This window comes from Lagenorhynchus albirostris, chromosome 9, assembly GCF_949774975.1.
Source record: "Lagenorhynchus albirostris chromosome 9, mLagAlb1.1, whole genome shotgun sequence".
NCBI lineage: Eukaryota > Metazoa > Chordata > Mammalia > Artiodactyla > Delphinidae > Lagenorhynchus > Lagenorhynchus albirostris.
In genome coordinates, this window is record NC_083103.1 from 91,756,903 (window position 1) to 91,774,122 (window position 17,220).

The following is a 17,220-nucleotide window of genomic DNA, read 5'->3' on the forward strand; positions in this document are numbered from 1 at the left end:
GAATAAGGATAAGCAATTTTAAAAAGCAAATAAGCCCCTTAAGTATCAAATTTCTAAAATGTGTTCTCTTTGCTCTAAAGGCGAGAGGGAGAATAATTTGCCCGTGGGCTCAGAAACTGAATGACAAGTTTCAGCCCTAAGCAAATTTTCGTTCAAACTGAGTCCTTTAAAAGACTGGAAGGAGGTGGTAAATGTTGGTATTGGCAACAGCTTAAACAAAAGCCACACTGTTTCTTATTTTTACATGTGAATACTGGGAATAAGAAGGAAGCAGTGATGTTCCCCTTAAAAAAATAATAATAATAATAACAGTCCAACGTACTACCTTTCCTCTACCTAAAGAAAATGTGTCAATTTTAGGTCCTCAAACAACAAATTTTTCCCCAGCACAATAGCTCATTTTTTATACTACTGCTAGTTGGCTGTCCCTGATCAGCTGAAATCACTGCACAGCTCAAGATCTGGGACTGAAACCAAAAGGAATAAATCAATGAAGGCCTGGATTTCTATCCCACCAAGCAGGGCTAGACTCTTCTAAGATGAGGAGAGGCCAAAAAGCAGTGGGGAAGTTCACAACTGCTCTGGTCAGTGAGCTAAAATTACGTGACATGGGAAAGGTGTGCTCCCATCCTAATCCTAGGAAATCTCACTTAATCCTGCTGTTCCTCTGCCATGTTGCAGTCACAAGGGTTCTATGTAGCTCCTCCTAGCACTTACTCAGAATCAACTCTACTCCAAGAAAATTAGTTAAGACATCACTTTTATGTGGAAGGCCTTCTAAATAATCAAAACCTGAAGTCAGCATTATTTCATTGCACAGAAGGTGGGGGCAGGGAGAGACGTTGGCCAGAAAACACTTATTCTAAACAGAAATGTTATACTTTGAAATTGTTCCAAAAAGAGAACATTGGCAGGAACTTCCAAGAAAGATTTTGTGCTTTCTGCTGTTACTAACATGAAATAGATTTGAGTTCTAATCAGGCAACATGAAACAAACCAAAAGCAGACAGACTGGCAAATACTAACTCTAGTTGCCCAGTGTCACACACCATCAGTTTAAAGAGGTCAAAAAAGAAGCCCAGGCAGTCATAGAGTATACGAAGAGATGAACAGTGCACTTTTTTTTTAATCCTGATCTAGTGAGAAGACATAAAGGAGTCCACCTGAGCAGAAGACTTCAAAAGCTAGATAAGGGAAGACAAAGAAAGAGGCATAAATGGAAAACTCATCAACAAGCTAAGAATATAATAAAGCAAAACTAAACTTCAATTTTTGCAAGAATACAGGCGTTCTGGCACTCAAAGGAGACGCTGTCGCTACACCTCTCTGTATACAAAGGAAATGTGAAATCCTGAAATCCCGTAGCATGTAGTCACTGAAGCAACTGCCAGGTAGGGCTAATCCCCAAACAAGATTTCTTAAGAAATCGAATTCTCCACGTTAACCCTTGTTTGTTTTCTGGTTTTTCATTTTGCTTTTTTCTCTCTTCTTTCATTGTTAAATATTAGCATATTAGAGAAAGGAATCTTGAAGAAACAATCTTCAGTCACTCAAGGGGCTACATCAAGTCCTCTTGAACCCACAGGGCCCACCAAGATAAAGGGCATTGGAATGATGAGTTTTTAATGAAGCAATAGACCGACTAAGTAAGTAGGGAAAAGGAAAGGAAAGGTGCTGAAATCTGACCCCGTGGCAAAGCGGCAAAGTCTACATAAACCCATGGAGGAAGCGTGCAGTTTTAAGGAATCTGAGCTCCTTTACCCTCAATACAATCTTATTCAGGGAATGCTTCCATATGCTTAAAAAAAAAATCCACTTTGCCTGCTCCCAGATATATAGCATCAGGGCAGGGATAAATTTCAAGCTGGCACAAGTCCAAATCCAACAGTTGCAGCTGTAGTAGCTGCCTTGTTTACAAAGCAATTCAGGAAGCTTTTAGAGGGCAGAGTGCACCAGACAGAAGGGGTTCTGTAAGCAAAACATGGATGGATCCCAATGCATTCAGAGCAGACAACACATCTGTTCCCAGGTCCCCCTTGGAGACATGCCGACTACAAATCCAAGTCAACCTTAAATGCTCATGTTTTTTCAGGAAAGCTTATCCACTGAAGCACTCAAACCAAAATGATATGCTGGCAGTGACTGGACCCTTGGGCCACCCCCACATTCTAACCAGAACTCTGAGAACAACATTCCACACAAGGTTTTGAGCAGACTCCAATCTATGACCTGGACTACTTTGCTCGCTTAGGACGCCAAGTGTAAGGATGCCTTCCATTGCCATTTTCCACCTCTTATCAACTATGCTCCTTAGCTTCCATCTGATCTTGTGTCTGTCCAGCATAATTATGTGAGGAAAGGGTATGTCCCAGAATCAACGTCGGTTCCCCTTGTTACTTCCTCACATCCAGAAGATTTCAATAATCTCACTTGATTCTATTCCCCTTTAGTCCTTTCTGCTGTTGTCTCTTTGCCATTTTTCTTTTCTTGGCATAGTTTAATTCAGAATTCCTCTCTAAGAAAAAGAAATATACAGTCAAGAAGTGTGTGGGGTCGGGGGGGATGGCAGATAGGGAAAGAGCAATAGAATAAATGCTGAAAAGGAAACAGAGAGTACCTTCTGCCTGTTTACAGAGCTTCAAAAACTGTGCCATGATGATGACATGGGTGAGAATATGATGGGCACAGATGGGCATAATTAAAGCAGAAAGGAGCTCTTAAGATGCTTAAAAGGGGGTAGTTCAGCTCTCTTAGCTGAAAAGTAACCAAAGATATAAGAAAGGGAAGACTTTTAAAAGATACGCTTAATTGTATATGGATGACAATGACTATTTGAAATTCACAGGATTTGAAATTCATGTTATCTGTCCATCCCATCTCTCAAACAGTGGGCTGTAGTTTCTACCCATTGCAAGTGATTTTTTTTCCTGTAAGGCAAAGTATACATCCAGCCTACTATATGGACTCTGCCAGATACTTAGCCTTTTTTAAGAAAAAACAAGTACATCTCAAGCCTTCTGCGAGTCTGGATCTTTAAAAGTTTCTGTCCCTTAATGGCTTAACACAATAAAAAAATTGATGGAAAAAACAGATGTGAAAAGGTTTTCTATCTGCTAACGCATCTGACTGTAAAAAAATAAATTAATTAAAGATAAGTTTAACTTGGAGCTTAAAATGTTTAATCAATTAATTAAAATAAAATTTAAGATGCTGGAGAGGGTGTGGAGAAAAGGGAACCCTCCTACACCGTTGGTGGGAATGTAAATTGGTGCAGCCACTATCGAGAACAGTATGGAGGTTCCTTAAAAAACTAAAAATAGAGCTACCATATGATCCAGCAATCCCACTCCTGGAGGACAAACTATAATTTGGAAACATACATGTACCCCTATGTTCATAGCAGCACTATGTACAATAGCCAAGACATGGAAGCAAGCTAAATGTCCATCGGCAGATGAATGGATAAAGAAGATGTGGTACATATATACAATGGAATACTACTCAGCCATAAAAAAGAATGGAATAACACCATTTGCAGCAACATGGATGGACCTAGAGATTATTATACTAAATGAAGTCAGACAGAGAAAGACAAATATTATATGATATCACTTATATGTGGAATCTAAAATATGACACAAGTGAACTTACCTACAAAACAGAAAACAGAGAACAGACTTGTGGTTGCCAAGGGGGAGGATGGGTCGGGGAGGGATGGACTGGGAGTTTGGGATTAGCAGATGCAAACTCTTATATACAGAATGGATAAACAACAGGGTCCTACTGCATAGCACAGGGAACTACAGTCAATATCCTGTAGTAAACCATAATGGAAAAGAAGATGAGAAAGAATGTACTTTATATACATAACTGAATCACTTTGCTGTACGGCAGAAATTAACCCAACATCGTAAATCAACCATACTTCAATAAAATAAAATTTCAGAAAATATAAAATCTGTACTTTCCCCAGTTTGGCTACGCCTAGCACAGGAGTCACACAGTCAGGAAGGACCATGACATCACGCTAAACCTTTCTTCTGTGGGTTCCCTGGGTAGAATATTTGTCATAACCACAGTAAAAGGCAATCGTGAATCATGATCCAGTTGCCCCCATGACCATAAACATGCTTCTCCTGCACTCAAATGAAAGAGCATATACAACAAACCACTGCAGATTTACAGCTGGAGTAAATGTTGAGCATAAAATCCCAACCGTGGCTTTGTGCATGCAGCATCTATACAATAAATCAGCACAAAGCCCAGTACGGTGTACCTCTCACTATGTAATTACACATGTTAATTACAAGTTTAATCGCACATATTAATAACACCTAGTCTATAATTGCAATGTATTCATGTAAACCTAATCAAGGAAAACTAGAATTAGTTGCATGAAACTTGTAATGAAAAATATAACGACTACACTAACAAGATAGGGATAGGAATGCATATCTGTGACAAACTGTTTGTGTCAAGAAGAATGGAAAGTGATTCTCTTTCCTGAACATTATTTCAGGCCCATTTAACACAATCTGTACCACTCAATGAATGTGCAGTGCCTTACACACATCAAATCAGATCGGGATAGTGCTCCTGACTTCAGATAAAATGACATCACTATATTTAGTTATGGGATGATAGGAAGTGCTTACATTTTTAAACTTAATAAAAAGTGGGACAGGTTAAGATTTAGGAGAGCCTGACTCTAATCTGCTATGTGGTATTCAAACAGCAAAACAAGTCTACCCCATGAAATAGGTAGACTTCATGCAGTCTCTGACTTAATTTCATCCTTAAACAATTTTAAAAAGTGTGGGCAAAGAAAGCGGAAGACAGTGGAAATCCTATTTAGAAGAATTTCACAAAACCAAAGTCAATCATCAGTCATTTGTTGCATGTCATTTTATATACCCTCACTGGGAAATTGTCACTTCCTAAGTTTCTGAAGTTTCATTTCTCCAAAGAGAACCAGAGTTTAATAAAAACAAAAACAAAGTCAATTAAAACATTAACTCAAATAATAACTTAAGACTATAATTAAGTTTCTTCATTCTAATTGCTGTTTGATTTTTATGAACCACTTCCTTACCACACAAAAAACAAAAATTTTTACAAAACCCTAAATGACAGACTTCTAGATATTTTTCGTGTAAAGCTGGGAAATATTCTACTTTCATTTTTAGTAATATATGCCTTTTTTTCTTTTTTCTTTTTTTTTTTTGGCTCAGGACTAAATCAAGTTGATGTGCGAAAGGATAAAACAGCTATATGAAGAGGATTGAAGAAATTTTAAAAATGAATACTGAGTCTGCTCTTATAAACAGCTTTATGAAGCAAACTTCAGTATTTAAAAAAATTCTACTGAATCTGCTTTTCAAAAGTGAGTCACGATTTCATGTCTATACGAGGGAGAACGATAGAGACTCCCAACTGATGCTAAAGTAGAGGGCCAGCGAGGCTGTGAGCAACGCAGTGACACAGCCCTCCTGTGAGTCATTACCTCTCTGGGAAAAACAGAAGCAAAGTCTTGTTGCTGAAATTTGTCTTGTAATCGCTCTGTTGTTTAAGACAACCAGTGAGTGAGGTCGCTACTTCCATGACATCATTTACCATTAACATATCCTGAGCCAGTTCAAAACTACAGGTTATTTTACAAGCACCCAGAGCCCTTACCCATTAAAAATAGCTAATAAATAGCCGTGCACTGTGATGGAAGAATGCAATATTTTCCACAAGAAATGATATCATTTATCTTTTCCAAAATTTTATTCACACCTCAATTACTGTTCATCTGTCACCATCACTCCTAAAACCCAAAGCAAGTAATCACCTGAAAGATAAAGTCTCACTGAACTTCCACTGTGTTTACACATAAGAAAAGAAATTTTAAAACTACCATTTCCTTCAGCCATTAAGTTAGTCACTTGAAGGTTTCTTGGTAAAAACCTAAAGAAATCCCTGTTTATTTACCCATGGGAGGGGAGTTGAGAATAGGTAACATTTATACATTTAAATGTTTAGAAGACCTCAAAATGTTTGCTCGGAAGTATTATGAGCTCTCATATGTCATTCAATATATAGCAAATCAATAATGATTCACTACTCATACTTTTTTCTTGCAACAAATGTTTATGAGATTATGACTTTGTGGACAACAAAACAAAAGATAGACCAACATTCTCAGCCCAACTTAAACCAGTTTTCTTCGGGGTTCCTCTTTCTGCAAAAACTCAACATTATTAATAGTAATCTAAAATAATGATCAAATCACAACTGCTAACATTTATTGAGTGCTTAGTATGTGCCAGGCTCTGTTCTATACACTTGGCAAATATTAATTCATTTACTTCTCGAAACAGCTCTAGGAGAAAGATTCTGTAAGTATTTCCATTATCCAGACAGGGAAACTGTGGCACAGTGTGACTACATTACTTGAACGTGATCACAGTTAATAAATGGCAGAGGTAGGACAGGATCCCAGGGAGTCTGGCTCCAGAATTCAGCTCTTAACCACTAAGCTAAAATTAATTTCAAGCCAATATCTACCATCCCTCTCATCACATCACACTCAAATGGATACACACACCGCATATAATTGTTAATTCATTAAGTAATGCTGCATTAAAATAACATCCTCTTCTAGAATCATTTATTTTTTGTGATCTCAATTATTTTTAACCTAATGGACTTTTATTTTCATGAAAGTGTATTATTAGGGAATAGGAAAAGAAAACACCCAACACTTCTACTATGTAAAAAAGTACATCTTCATGATATTTATTCATGTAATATTTTTGTTAGTTCAGGGAATCCTAGTTACCTTAATATTAATCATTTGAGCCCCCATAGTTAGCAAGAAGGCAAAAGTCATCGTAACATAAAAAACATACCAACTGCCTATAACCCTAATCACACTGCAATCTATCTCTATCCATAGAATGATATTCTGTATAGGTCTCTGCAAGATTCTACACTGCATGTACAAAGACAACAGCCCTCAATATAAAATTGTAGCTCTTATCAAAGATTCAGAATTTCATTAAACCAGTGAAAGTGATGATAAAGACTGCTCGAATCCCAAGCAAGATCACTAACCAATCAAAGAGCATCTGGCAAAGTTAATCAAATATAAAAAACCAGGAGGGAAAGTCAGAAAGGACAAAAAGGGGCTAAACACTTGGAGAGGGGAGGGACATTCAGTCATCCAACTTTATCAGAAAAACTGCATGGCAAATACAGTCACCACTTGATCCTTCGCTCATTCTAAGAATTAGAGTTGCAATTATATATATATATATATATTTTTTTTTTTTTTTTTTTTTTTTTTTTGCGGTACACGGGCCTCTCACTGTTGTGGCCTCTCCTGTTGCGGAGCACAGGCTCCGGACGCGCAGGCTCAGCGGCCATGGCTCACGGGCCCGGCCGCTCTGCGGCATGTGGGATCCTCCCGTACCGGGGCACGAACCCGTGTCCCCTGCATCGGCAGGCGGCCTCTCAACCACTGCGCCACCAGGGAAGTCCTATATTTTAAATGCTGTTAAATATAAGATAAAATAATACTCCTCATTTTTACTTTCACTCTCCATGATAAAGTTCAGTCAAATCTCTTTACTTCTATTTACATGAAATTCTGGTACCTGCTTTAAGTGAATTCACTTCAGTGACCTTTTCCAGGCGTCAATTATCTAATAAGGAGGATCTCCTGTACCCAATCTGCATTTTAAAAGGAATTCACAACTTCGGACTTGGATGAGGGAGAACTAGCATATCTTCTAGCAGAGCGATCTAATGGGGGAAGAGTTTTGAGTCTGAAAAACTGGTTTCTAATACCTACTGAACTGCACAACAGCTGCAGCGAGTTTGGGAAAAATCTCTTAACCTGTCTCAGACAGTTTGCACACTTGGAAAAATGGAATATTCTCTACCTTATGGTCCTCTTATGAGTAGAAAATGAGATAGCACATCTGAGAGCGATTTTTCACCTGTAAATGGCTAAACAAATGTTGGTTATTCTCACATTCAACTGCCATTCCATGAGTGGATAGTCAATTTCACCAAGCATTCATCATTCATAGATTACATATTGATTGCCTTTTGGTTGTATACCTTAGATGCTGAGGGAAGTAACCAAAAACTAAAACAATATACCTGCTTTTAAAAGTCTGCTTGAGTTGTGAGTTTTCAAAGCTTATAAGAGGTTTTCCTTTAAAAAATTAGCATACAAGGCAAATAAGTAATATGACATTAAAGGTGTAAAAATAAGAAACAATGGAACTCCTAAGAAATAGTTTGATTCCACCTAGGATAATCAGGGTAGGCCTCCTGAAAGAAGCTGCATGAAAGAAAGATTAAGTCAGGGTGATCTTAGAGTTGAAAGATCTTACATCCAACTTCACTGGGTTCATCCTACTCCTTTTGTGTCCCTGTAAAAGGAGTCCTCAAAACACAAACAATGGTGACAAGGTAACATGGGGCTTGCGAAGACGTTCAATTCATTATTATCTACTGTGCCACCTGCCATGTCTGGCATGCAGTTTAAATATACTGTAGTGGCATAGCTCATCTGCTCATAATACCAAGTCAAACCATGAATATACAGCTCCACTGAAGACACTGACAGAAAATTTTAGCTCCAGGTCATGCATTTATGAAGAGATAATCAAAGACACATTTTTGTGAAAAGCAGGAATCACATTCAAAAGCTGTGCCTCTTTGGCCAATTGTCTACTGCTTTCCTATATTAAATCTCCAGAGTGAAAAAATACTAAACAATGTATTTCTATTTTTGCCCATCAGAATCACTAAACCCTGATATGAAGCAAACTGCTCAGATTGTAAACATGGAAGGAATAAATCTGCTGGGTAACAGTAAACTCAAGTAGCACAAATCACATCTAGTATTCTTGTAGACTCTCCTTATCAGTATTTAAGCAGCAGAGACAGAACCAACAACCACAGATAAAGCACACCACACTATTTAAATTCATCTGGTGTTCTGGTGTCCTAGTATTCTGTCCTATACAAACCTAGATGGCTTATTCTCAGATTCTGCACATAACCACCATGCTAACTTGTTGGCTCTACTATCAGAGACTGTAGCCACTGAGCCCCTTCATGCAGGTTAATTGCAAGGATTATAGACACACACACACACGCACAACCTGGTCAATTTTGTACTCACAGTCTAAAAACTCGGGCAAGCAAGATGTGATCAGCTAGTCAAGAAATAAAATTAGAAAATGTTCTGTACACTCTTCTGGCTTTTTCAAACTATTCAAATAATTATTGTTTAGACTGAATCTTATCAGCCACAGGGCGTTCAATTTAATGTAGAAATGAGAAAGGGGAAAAGTTTGTAAAACAATATAGCAAAAGGAGTTTCAGTGAATCGAGTGGCTTTTGAGATGGACATTTATTAACCATAAACAGATTTTAAAATAATTCTATATGTAAGTGTAGGTGTGTTTACAGAAACACAAAAGAGGGGGAAACATTTAGGGGAAAATGTGGTCCAATACATGTCTTTCTTTCACCATCCGGAGGAAAACAGATTTCAACTCACTTGAAAACTGGCTGGCTGGAGACTACACAATTTCCCCCTGTAGCTCATTAAACTGTTATATCACCTTGACAGTCACTTCCTGCAAAGTTAAATGCAAATCAAAACATTTTTAATTGAATCATGCAATACATGACTAAGGCAGCTCACTGTTTAGAGGAAATTTGTGAAGTAATTCATTACTGCGCTAAAGTAACTACATCCCCCCCGATAGAAATAACTCAGATTTTAACATATCAAGTCTGCTTAATGGACACCTGCAGTAAAAAGATGTTAAGTTTATACTGATCTACCTCAAGTTCTATGGCTCTGACTCTTTGACACCTTATTCAGAAGTAGCTAAGAAGCAATATTGGTGAGTAGTAAGGGACTTCAACTTGACATGAAGAAAAACTGGCTCCCCCTCCTCTCCCAGCCTTCACATATAAAAACAAATCTTTCTTCAACAAAGTAAGATTTAATGAAGACACTAAGAGAAAAACCTTTGCCTCACCCACTCTGGAAAGCAAAGGTCACCTGTGGCTCAATGGGATGCTTTGTATATTTTGATAACGCACAAAAGAAAAGGAAACTTCTTTAATAACATAGCCCAGGGGTGTAAGTGGACCACTCAAGTGGTTTATATGATTAGCTTAACAAGAAGGGACATCCATTCTTCTACTGCTTCATGGGATCTATTTACAGTCAAGGTAGCTTTATTTAGAAAATTCCTACAGTACATAAGAACTGAGAGATAAATATCAAACTACTACCCTTTCAGGCTTCCCCCCAAAATTCTGTTAGCCTCAGGAAAGCGTGAGCCATTGGGGGTTTGCTTCAGCAGAATCTGAACCAGAAATATTATTCTATATTATACTTAAAAAAAAAAAAAAACCTGCTGCAAATTGCATTGCGCAACATTTTAACCTGTTCCATATTTGAGATCAGGGTTTATACATATTAATGTCAAAGAGCCTATAGCCCAAACCCCACTGTTTATCACTACCTGAAAAGTAAATTAAACATACCACATTAAGCAACCAACCAAATTTGATCTCCATTAAACCCAAGCCAAGAGTGAGGCCTTGACAACAGGACTGAAGAGATTAGGGCTTACTTTAAACAGAGTGACTGCGATAAAACAATTCAAATGTGAGACTTTACAGGAGCAAGTACTTAAAGCACCTCAAGACAAATATTTACATAAACTATACAACATCATAATCTACTAAATATAAAAGATTCAGGAGCCCATTAAATCATAATTTAGAATACCAATTTTACAGGAGGGAAGGAAAGGAGACTGCTCTGCTAACTGGGTCCTATAAATGAATGTGCAGTGCAAGTTCTTTTGAAGGCAAAAGACAAGATCAGTAAGGGGGTGAAAATATAAATGTATTAACACAAAGCAAAATGGGGTTCTTATTTTGCTACGGTCTGCTACTTACAGCATATTGTACTGGCCAGACAGTCCCCTTTGAAGTTTTTATCCTTAAGAATTCCCTTCCCGGGACTTCCCTGGTGGCGCAGTGGTTAAGAATCCGCCTGCCAATGCAGGGGACACGGGTTCAAGCCCTGGTCCGGTAAGATCCCACATACCGTGGAGCAGCTAAGCCCGTGCGCCACAACTACTGAGCCTGTGCTCTAGAGCCCGCGAGCCACAACTACTGAAGCCCGTGCGCCTAGAGCCCGTGCGTGCTCCACAACAAGAGAAACCACCGCAAGAAGCCTGCGCACCGCAATGAAGAGTAGCCCCCGCTCACCACAACTAGCCCACGAGCAGCAAGGAAGACCCAACGCAGCCAAAAATAAATAAATAAATATTTTAAAAATTAAAAAAAAAGAATCCCCTTCTCATTTCATTCCATCCTTATACTGTCACGATCACATACCTCTCACTTTTCTCCAGTTCCTAAAGAATTTCCAACCATTTGCCTCTTCCTACATAGGCTGCCCCTTTGTTTTGATCCCCTAACCACTCTCCTTTCTCACAATCATGTTTAATCCCTCATAAACACTCTGAAACACTCCAGTAATTTGAAACAACATTTCTACCCTTTGCCCTCTTTCCCCAATCCCAGGATAAGGTAAAAGAATGCTGGGGGCTCCCTCTGACGCCCATCCCCTGCCTTTAAGAAATGCACCATAAACAGATATATTACTTTAAAATTTTTTAAACTCCAACTACTCCTAATAATTATTAAAACTTACAATCATCAGAGATGTCCAGTCTGCAAAAATCTCCCAGTTAATGAAAGCTATGTTTTCAGGCTCATAAAGCCAATACCCCATCTGGTCTTTTAAAGTAGGAAATTAACTGAATCCTCTAGAGAATTAAGAAATCTCTGACCATGAACCTGAAAATGAGCCCCCGAGAGTCAGTAATCTGATTAAACTGGGTGAACACGACGACAGAATGGACCTTAGATGGGGAGATCCAGAGCTGGGAACAGATGCTAGGATCAGGAAGGGGCTTCCATCCAAGCCCAAAGTCAGTCCCTTGGCTCTTCTATAGAGATTAGTCAAGGGAACACATTTCTGTTCTTACCCACTTTCACCTCAATTGTGCTCAAGCTCCAAATGGTATTTCTCTGCATAGTGAGTTGATTTCTTGATCAATGGATTCCGTTTGAGGCTGCCCATGACCTGGTCCAAAACCTCTCATACTCTCCATGTTTTCTTGGAGACACTCTGGAGAATATTTCTCAACTGGTGTGAATATCAGAATTATCTAGGGATGTTTTAAAACAGAAATGCACATGCCCAGGGTCTCCTACCACAACTACTGAATTAAGACACTCCAGGGAGAAGCCCCTAAGCAGGTACACGTTTCAAGCTCCTTAAGCCCCTCTGAAGGACACCATTGGTTGAGCACCAGTGATTTAGAATTGAGAACAATGGGTACAATGTAACAAGGAAAGCCACACAGGATCACTGCATAAGGAAGACGACAGGCAAGAGCAGAGACTCTGGAGGTGACTTCCTCCTGTCGGTGAATGCCCTCTCCTCCTCTGCTGGTTGAAAGCGTCAGCCAGGCTCTGGCCCCCTGGGCAAAGGAAGCATCCAACAGCCCTGGCACTCCTCTGGAATATTCAACAGGTTGCTCCAGGGGGTTTGGACTTTGAAAGTTGCCATTATACCACTAGAGCTGGCATCCTGGAGTGTCACAGGTGTATTGATAATTGACTCAGTCTGTTTTGTTTACAATTTCCTGCCCAACAAATTGCATGTTTCTGCAGATGTCTAACAAATTCAGGACGTTTAATTCCTCAGCTGCCACCGTCCTGCTGTTTCCACCCTCCTCATCCATTGGTTACGATGGTGTCCAAAGACACATTCACCGGCATTAGCCAAGGTCATTAAAAAGCTCTTACAACCATCTGTACCCAGATGGACAGGTCTCCAGCCAAAACGGGAGAGGTTCCCCCTCAAAGGAGGCCCAGAGGACCTGACTCCAAGCAGTGCCACAGTTGGTTTTTTAATTATTGTTTGTGGGTCCTGAATTATTTACATCTCAGCTGTAAATCTTAATGACCCATGTCATGTTCTTCTTGGCTTACTGATGGTAAGCAAAGCCAAAGCGGTTTCGTTTACCTGATTCAACACTGCTATAGTATGGGAGCCAAAGAAAAGTGCATCTTCCTAAATTGTCTTAACAGAGGTTCTTGGAACAAATCATTCTTGCTTGGATCCTCGGCTAGGTCATTTGCCATACACTTATCAGTTAATTCCCTACTGCATTCACACTCCTTATCATCCGATGGTGCATTTGCATGCAAATGACTCATTTGTGTAGGGTTTTTATTTTTTAAAAATCCCTTGTTCCTTGAACTCTGCATCGCACACACACAAAATCTAACTTTATGTGAAACCACAAACCACAGTGATTTTTTTTTACAGTGTTCCTATAACATGTTACAGATACTTAATATGATGGCAGAGTTTCCAGAACAAAGGTTTAAAGACCATAATGCACTCTGGCAAAGTCTGGCAAGATCTTCACAACTAAAACCAAACACCTAGACAAAGAGAGTCAAATGGCTTTGCTAAAACACACTGCCTGGAGAAATCCAATCAACCTGGGGTTTCAGCTAACTTTGATCAAGTGAATGAGGGAAGAAAGGATCCTCGTGCTCACATCTACTTGACAAAACTGGAGGTCTCTGTCCTAAGTACTGACCTCCAAAACACTAGGAAAAGTGAATGCTGAATTCCTGTCCTCCAGCCTCTAAGAGGAGCATCTCAGTCACCCTCAGCCACCCCTTTTTATCATAGTTACACTGCTTCTCCACACTCTTTCTTCCTGCCCTTCAGAACTCGAAGCAGACGTGCTCACCAGCGGTGCCAAACTGTTAGACTCATCAAGTTTATGAACACTGCATACAAAATGCAAACATTTCCTTCCATTTGGGCAAACATTGGCACGGGAAACTTTCTTCCCAATGGTAACAGCAGGGAGCTTAAATAAAAGTTCAGTTTCTAGAAGGGTGGGGGAGAGAAAAAGCTAATTCTAAAAATATGTCATCAGCAGCTTGCCATTGCCAGAGAAAATGGTACATGTTTCCCTCAAGCACGGTTCACTCAAATGAACTTGACAGCTTCAGAGATCACTTAAAAGAAAGAAAATTTGTTGCATGAGGCCTGCCAGATACTAAAGAGATCACGTCTCAACAGATAAGACTTGATAGATCCTCATCTTAAATATTTCTGTACTATGATTATGTGAACTCAGAATTAGCACTTTGTCACATAACTGCACACAGGCTTGTGCCCTAAGGGTATTCTTCCAGCCCATTCATAGGAATCCTTACTGGAGTCTGGCAATTAACTTGCTACTGTTAACAGTTCCCCCGAAAATCAATTAAAGGACATCTGGGCATACAAGTAAAATTACACAGCTAAACTTAAAAGTAAGCAGCTTTCCCCTTGTCCACAGGTGTGTCCAGACAAGGTAAACAATTTTAACTGGGTTACAAATTATAGATGTCAGTGCCTTCTCTCAAATCCACCAAATGCTGGAAAATGCTGCTCTCCGGCAGACAATTTCCTAAAAGGATAGTTTCCCATTTAAACATAATTCTCAAGTTACTGAAAATCCTGTAAAAATCAGGTGTGAATATGCTCATTTGACCCGAAGCTGCAGCGCAAACATCTAATTAAAAGGAAAAGCAGGCAGGCATTACAACTCCCCAGAAAGCCACAAAAATAAAAGGCTCCATCTTCAAGAAGATGATTTCCAATTACAACACAATGCTGGTTTGAAGAAATGTCCAATGCAGCAGAGCGCAGAAATATACCAGCCAAAAAGCTTTCCCATCTCAACAGGGACAACATGGCAGCTAAGCTATCAAGTCCGTTGTAGAAGCGGAACACCTCTATTTGTTTTCTCATCCTCTTAGCCGTAACCTAGATTTCTGGATCCTGGTTTAAACTGAATAGACCCTTTTACAAGTGTAACTCCTTAAAAGGGCACTGATGGTTGACTTTGCCCTTGGAGAAGAGGAGAGAAAAACTATGGGCTGATCTTTAATATTAAATATTTAATGTGTTTTTAACACATCAGCCCTTTAGATTTAATTCCAGACGTAATGCACCTGTCAGGATACTGACGGCGATGGTTTTATTGCAACTATACATTCTTCTGACATTCAGAAACAGATTTGCAAAAGATTCTGTACCCCAGAAAATTCCAAGCAAGGTTCAATTTAACTGTTTTTAAAACACACTTGGAAAAAAACCCTTTTCTTCTACAAGAAAACATTTTCTCCTTCAGCAAAAAAATGATAACAGGTTAGTAAGTGCACAAAATATAAACGTAGAAAATGCTGCAGACATTGCGTTTTTAAATATTTGTGCATTTTTAAGACAGCAAAGACAAAAGCTGAGCCCTAGTGACAACAGGGTAAAACTTAAGTATGTTCTAATTTACGTAGCCATCGACCGCCAACATTCAAGGGAATCCTTAAGAAGGACAACTGTAACATTAGTTTGATGCTGGGAATCCTATAATTCCATTAAATGATGGAATGACAGAATCTGCATAAATGATGTGACCGTATTTAGAAACATCTGTGGTTTGGGGTTTTCTTCCCAGAAAGAAAATCTTCAGTGGTATGCTTTTTCACTCACCTTTATGGATTGTACTAGCACCTGGATAAACTTCAAATACCCATCACTATGGGAGAGGGGGATACAGGTGGGGAGTCACAAAATTTAGATTAATAAATTATGAGCATCTCCCGGACGGACAACAGATTTTTAAATACATAGTGATCTATCCCTTCTTTTTAACTAGAAAGAGAATGTGGTATGTTCTCTACCCTTGCATCATATGGTCCTTCTTCTCTCTAAGAGCATGACGACAAACTCACTTTGAACATTATTAACTAATATTGATTTAAGTGGAGCGGGAACCCTTGAAGTTTCTTTACTCATCTGAAATGCAGAGCACATACATATTTTACCAAAAGGTTTACTATGCATATTAATCTTTTATGCATTTTATTCCTCCAAGCGTGAAAAGAAACAAGTTGAAGTAATAGAGGTTGCCAGGTGTTGGTGGCATCCATTCCACTGTAATGACAGCCATGACTTAAGGTTTTGTCTCGCTCTACTCTTCCTATGAATTGCAAGCTCTACTCTTCCTATGAATTGCAAATCTTCAGGTTGCCACAGCAACTCTATACACTGACAGGTAAGCTTCAGGAAGCATCCTGGTCATCGTTCCCATACTGTTTGCTTGGCATCAGAGCACTCCGAACTCCCTGCTGCACGGGAGCATCAGGGGACGGTTCCCCTTACAGAGTTATTCTAGCACACTGCCTGGTCACTGCGATTAATCATTCCTGCTTCTTGAGCTGACATAGCAAGGTGGGGAAACGACATCCTAAATGAGCAGAGCTGATTACCTGGGAAAGCAATTCTTCAAGATAGCACAGCTAACTAATAGCTCCATCTGCTACACATAAACACCTTCCAGAGCCCCAGAAGTAATGTCAGAATACAACTAACAGAGCTGGGTCCTGTATGCCAGATTTCTGTGTGTCATCACAGGTGTTTGATGAGCACAGAAAGTACTTGAACTTTTCTTCCTCCGTGGGGTAACCGGTGCTATATCATCTTAGGATCACGGGCTCCCCAGAAGGAGATATTTGAGTAGGCGTTCTCAGTTTGACTTTTTGAGAAATAAATGTGAAATAAGACTTCAATATGAAGCCACCTGAAGTATACACAAAGAAGGGGTAGCACAGGCCTGTGGTAAAACACACTTCTCTGAAACACAAATGACAGCAAAGCTCCGCGATAAACCAAAGACAAGAAGCTTTTCCATTGCCCCCAATATATACCAGTATATATTGTGAAAGATCTGTTTTAAAGTGATTAAATAAAAGTAGAACCTTTAAAAATGGAGACAGTGCATCCCAGTTCTACAAATTAAACAAACTTAAGAAAGCTGTGGTTAGGACGCATCGATAAGCTCGGCAGACAGTTAAATACAATTTGGCGAGGAGAAGTGGAGCTGTACCAAGCTATTATTACAGACGAATCTATAAATGGCTCTCGGAAATTATTTTAGAAATCTAAACAACCAGTTGCTTCTTAAGTCACTCTACAGATTCTGTCTGCTTTTATTATTAATAAATCTTTGACGATATAAATCAAATTCTAACATCTCAACG

General features: G+C 39.2%; 1 protein-coding gene across 4 annotated transcripts in view; it reads right to left on the reverse strand.

The window, feature by feature from the left end:
- Positions 1-17,220, reverse strand: part of CADM1 (cell adhesion molecule 1) — a 334,473-nt gene that overhangs the window by 240,800 nt on the left and 76,453 nt on the right. The window lies entirely within an intron of this gene.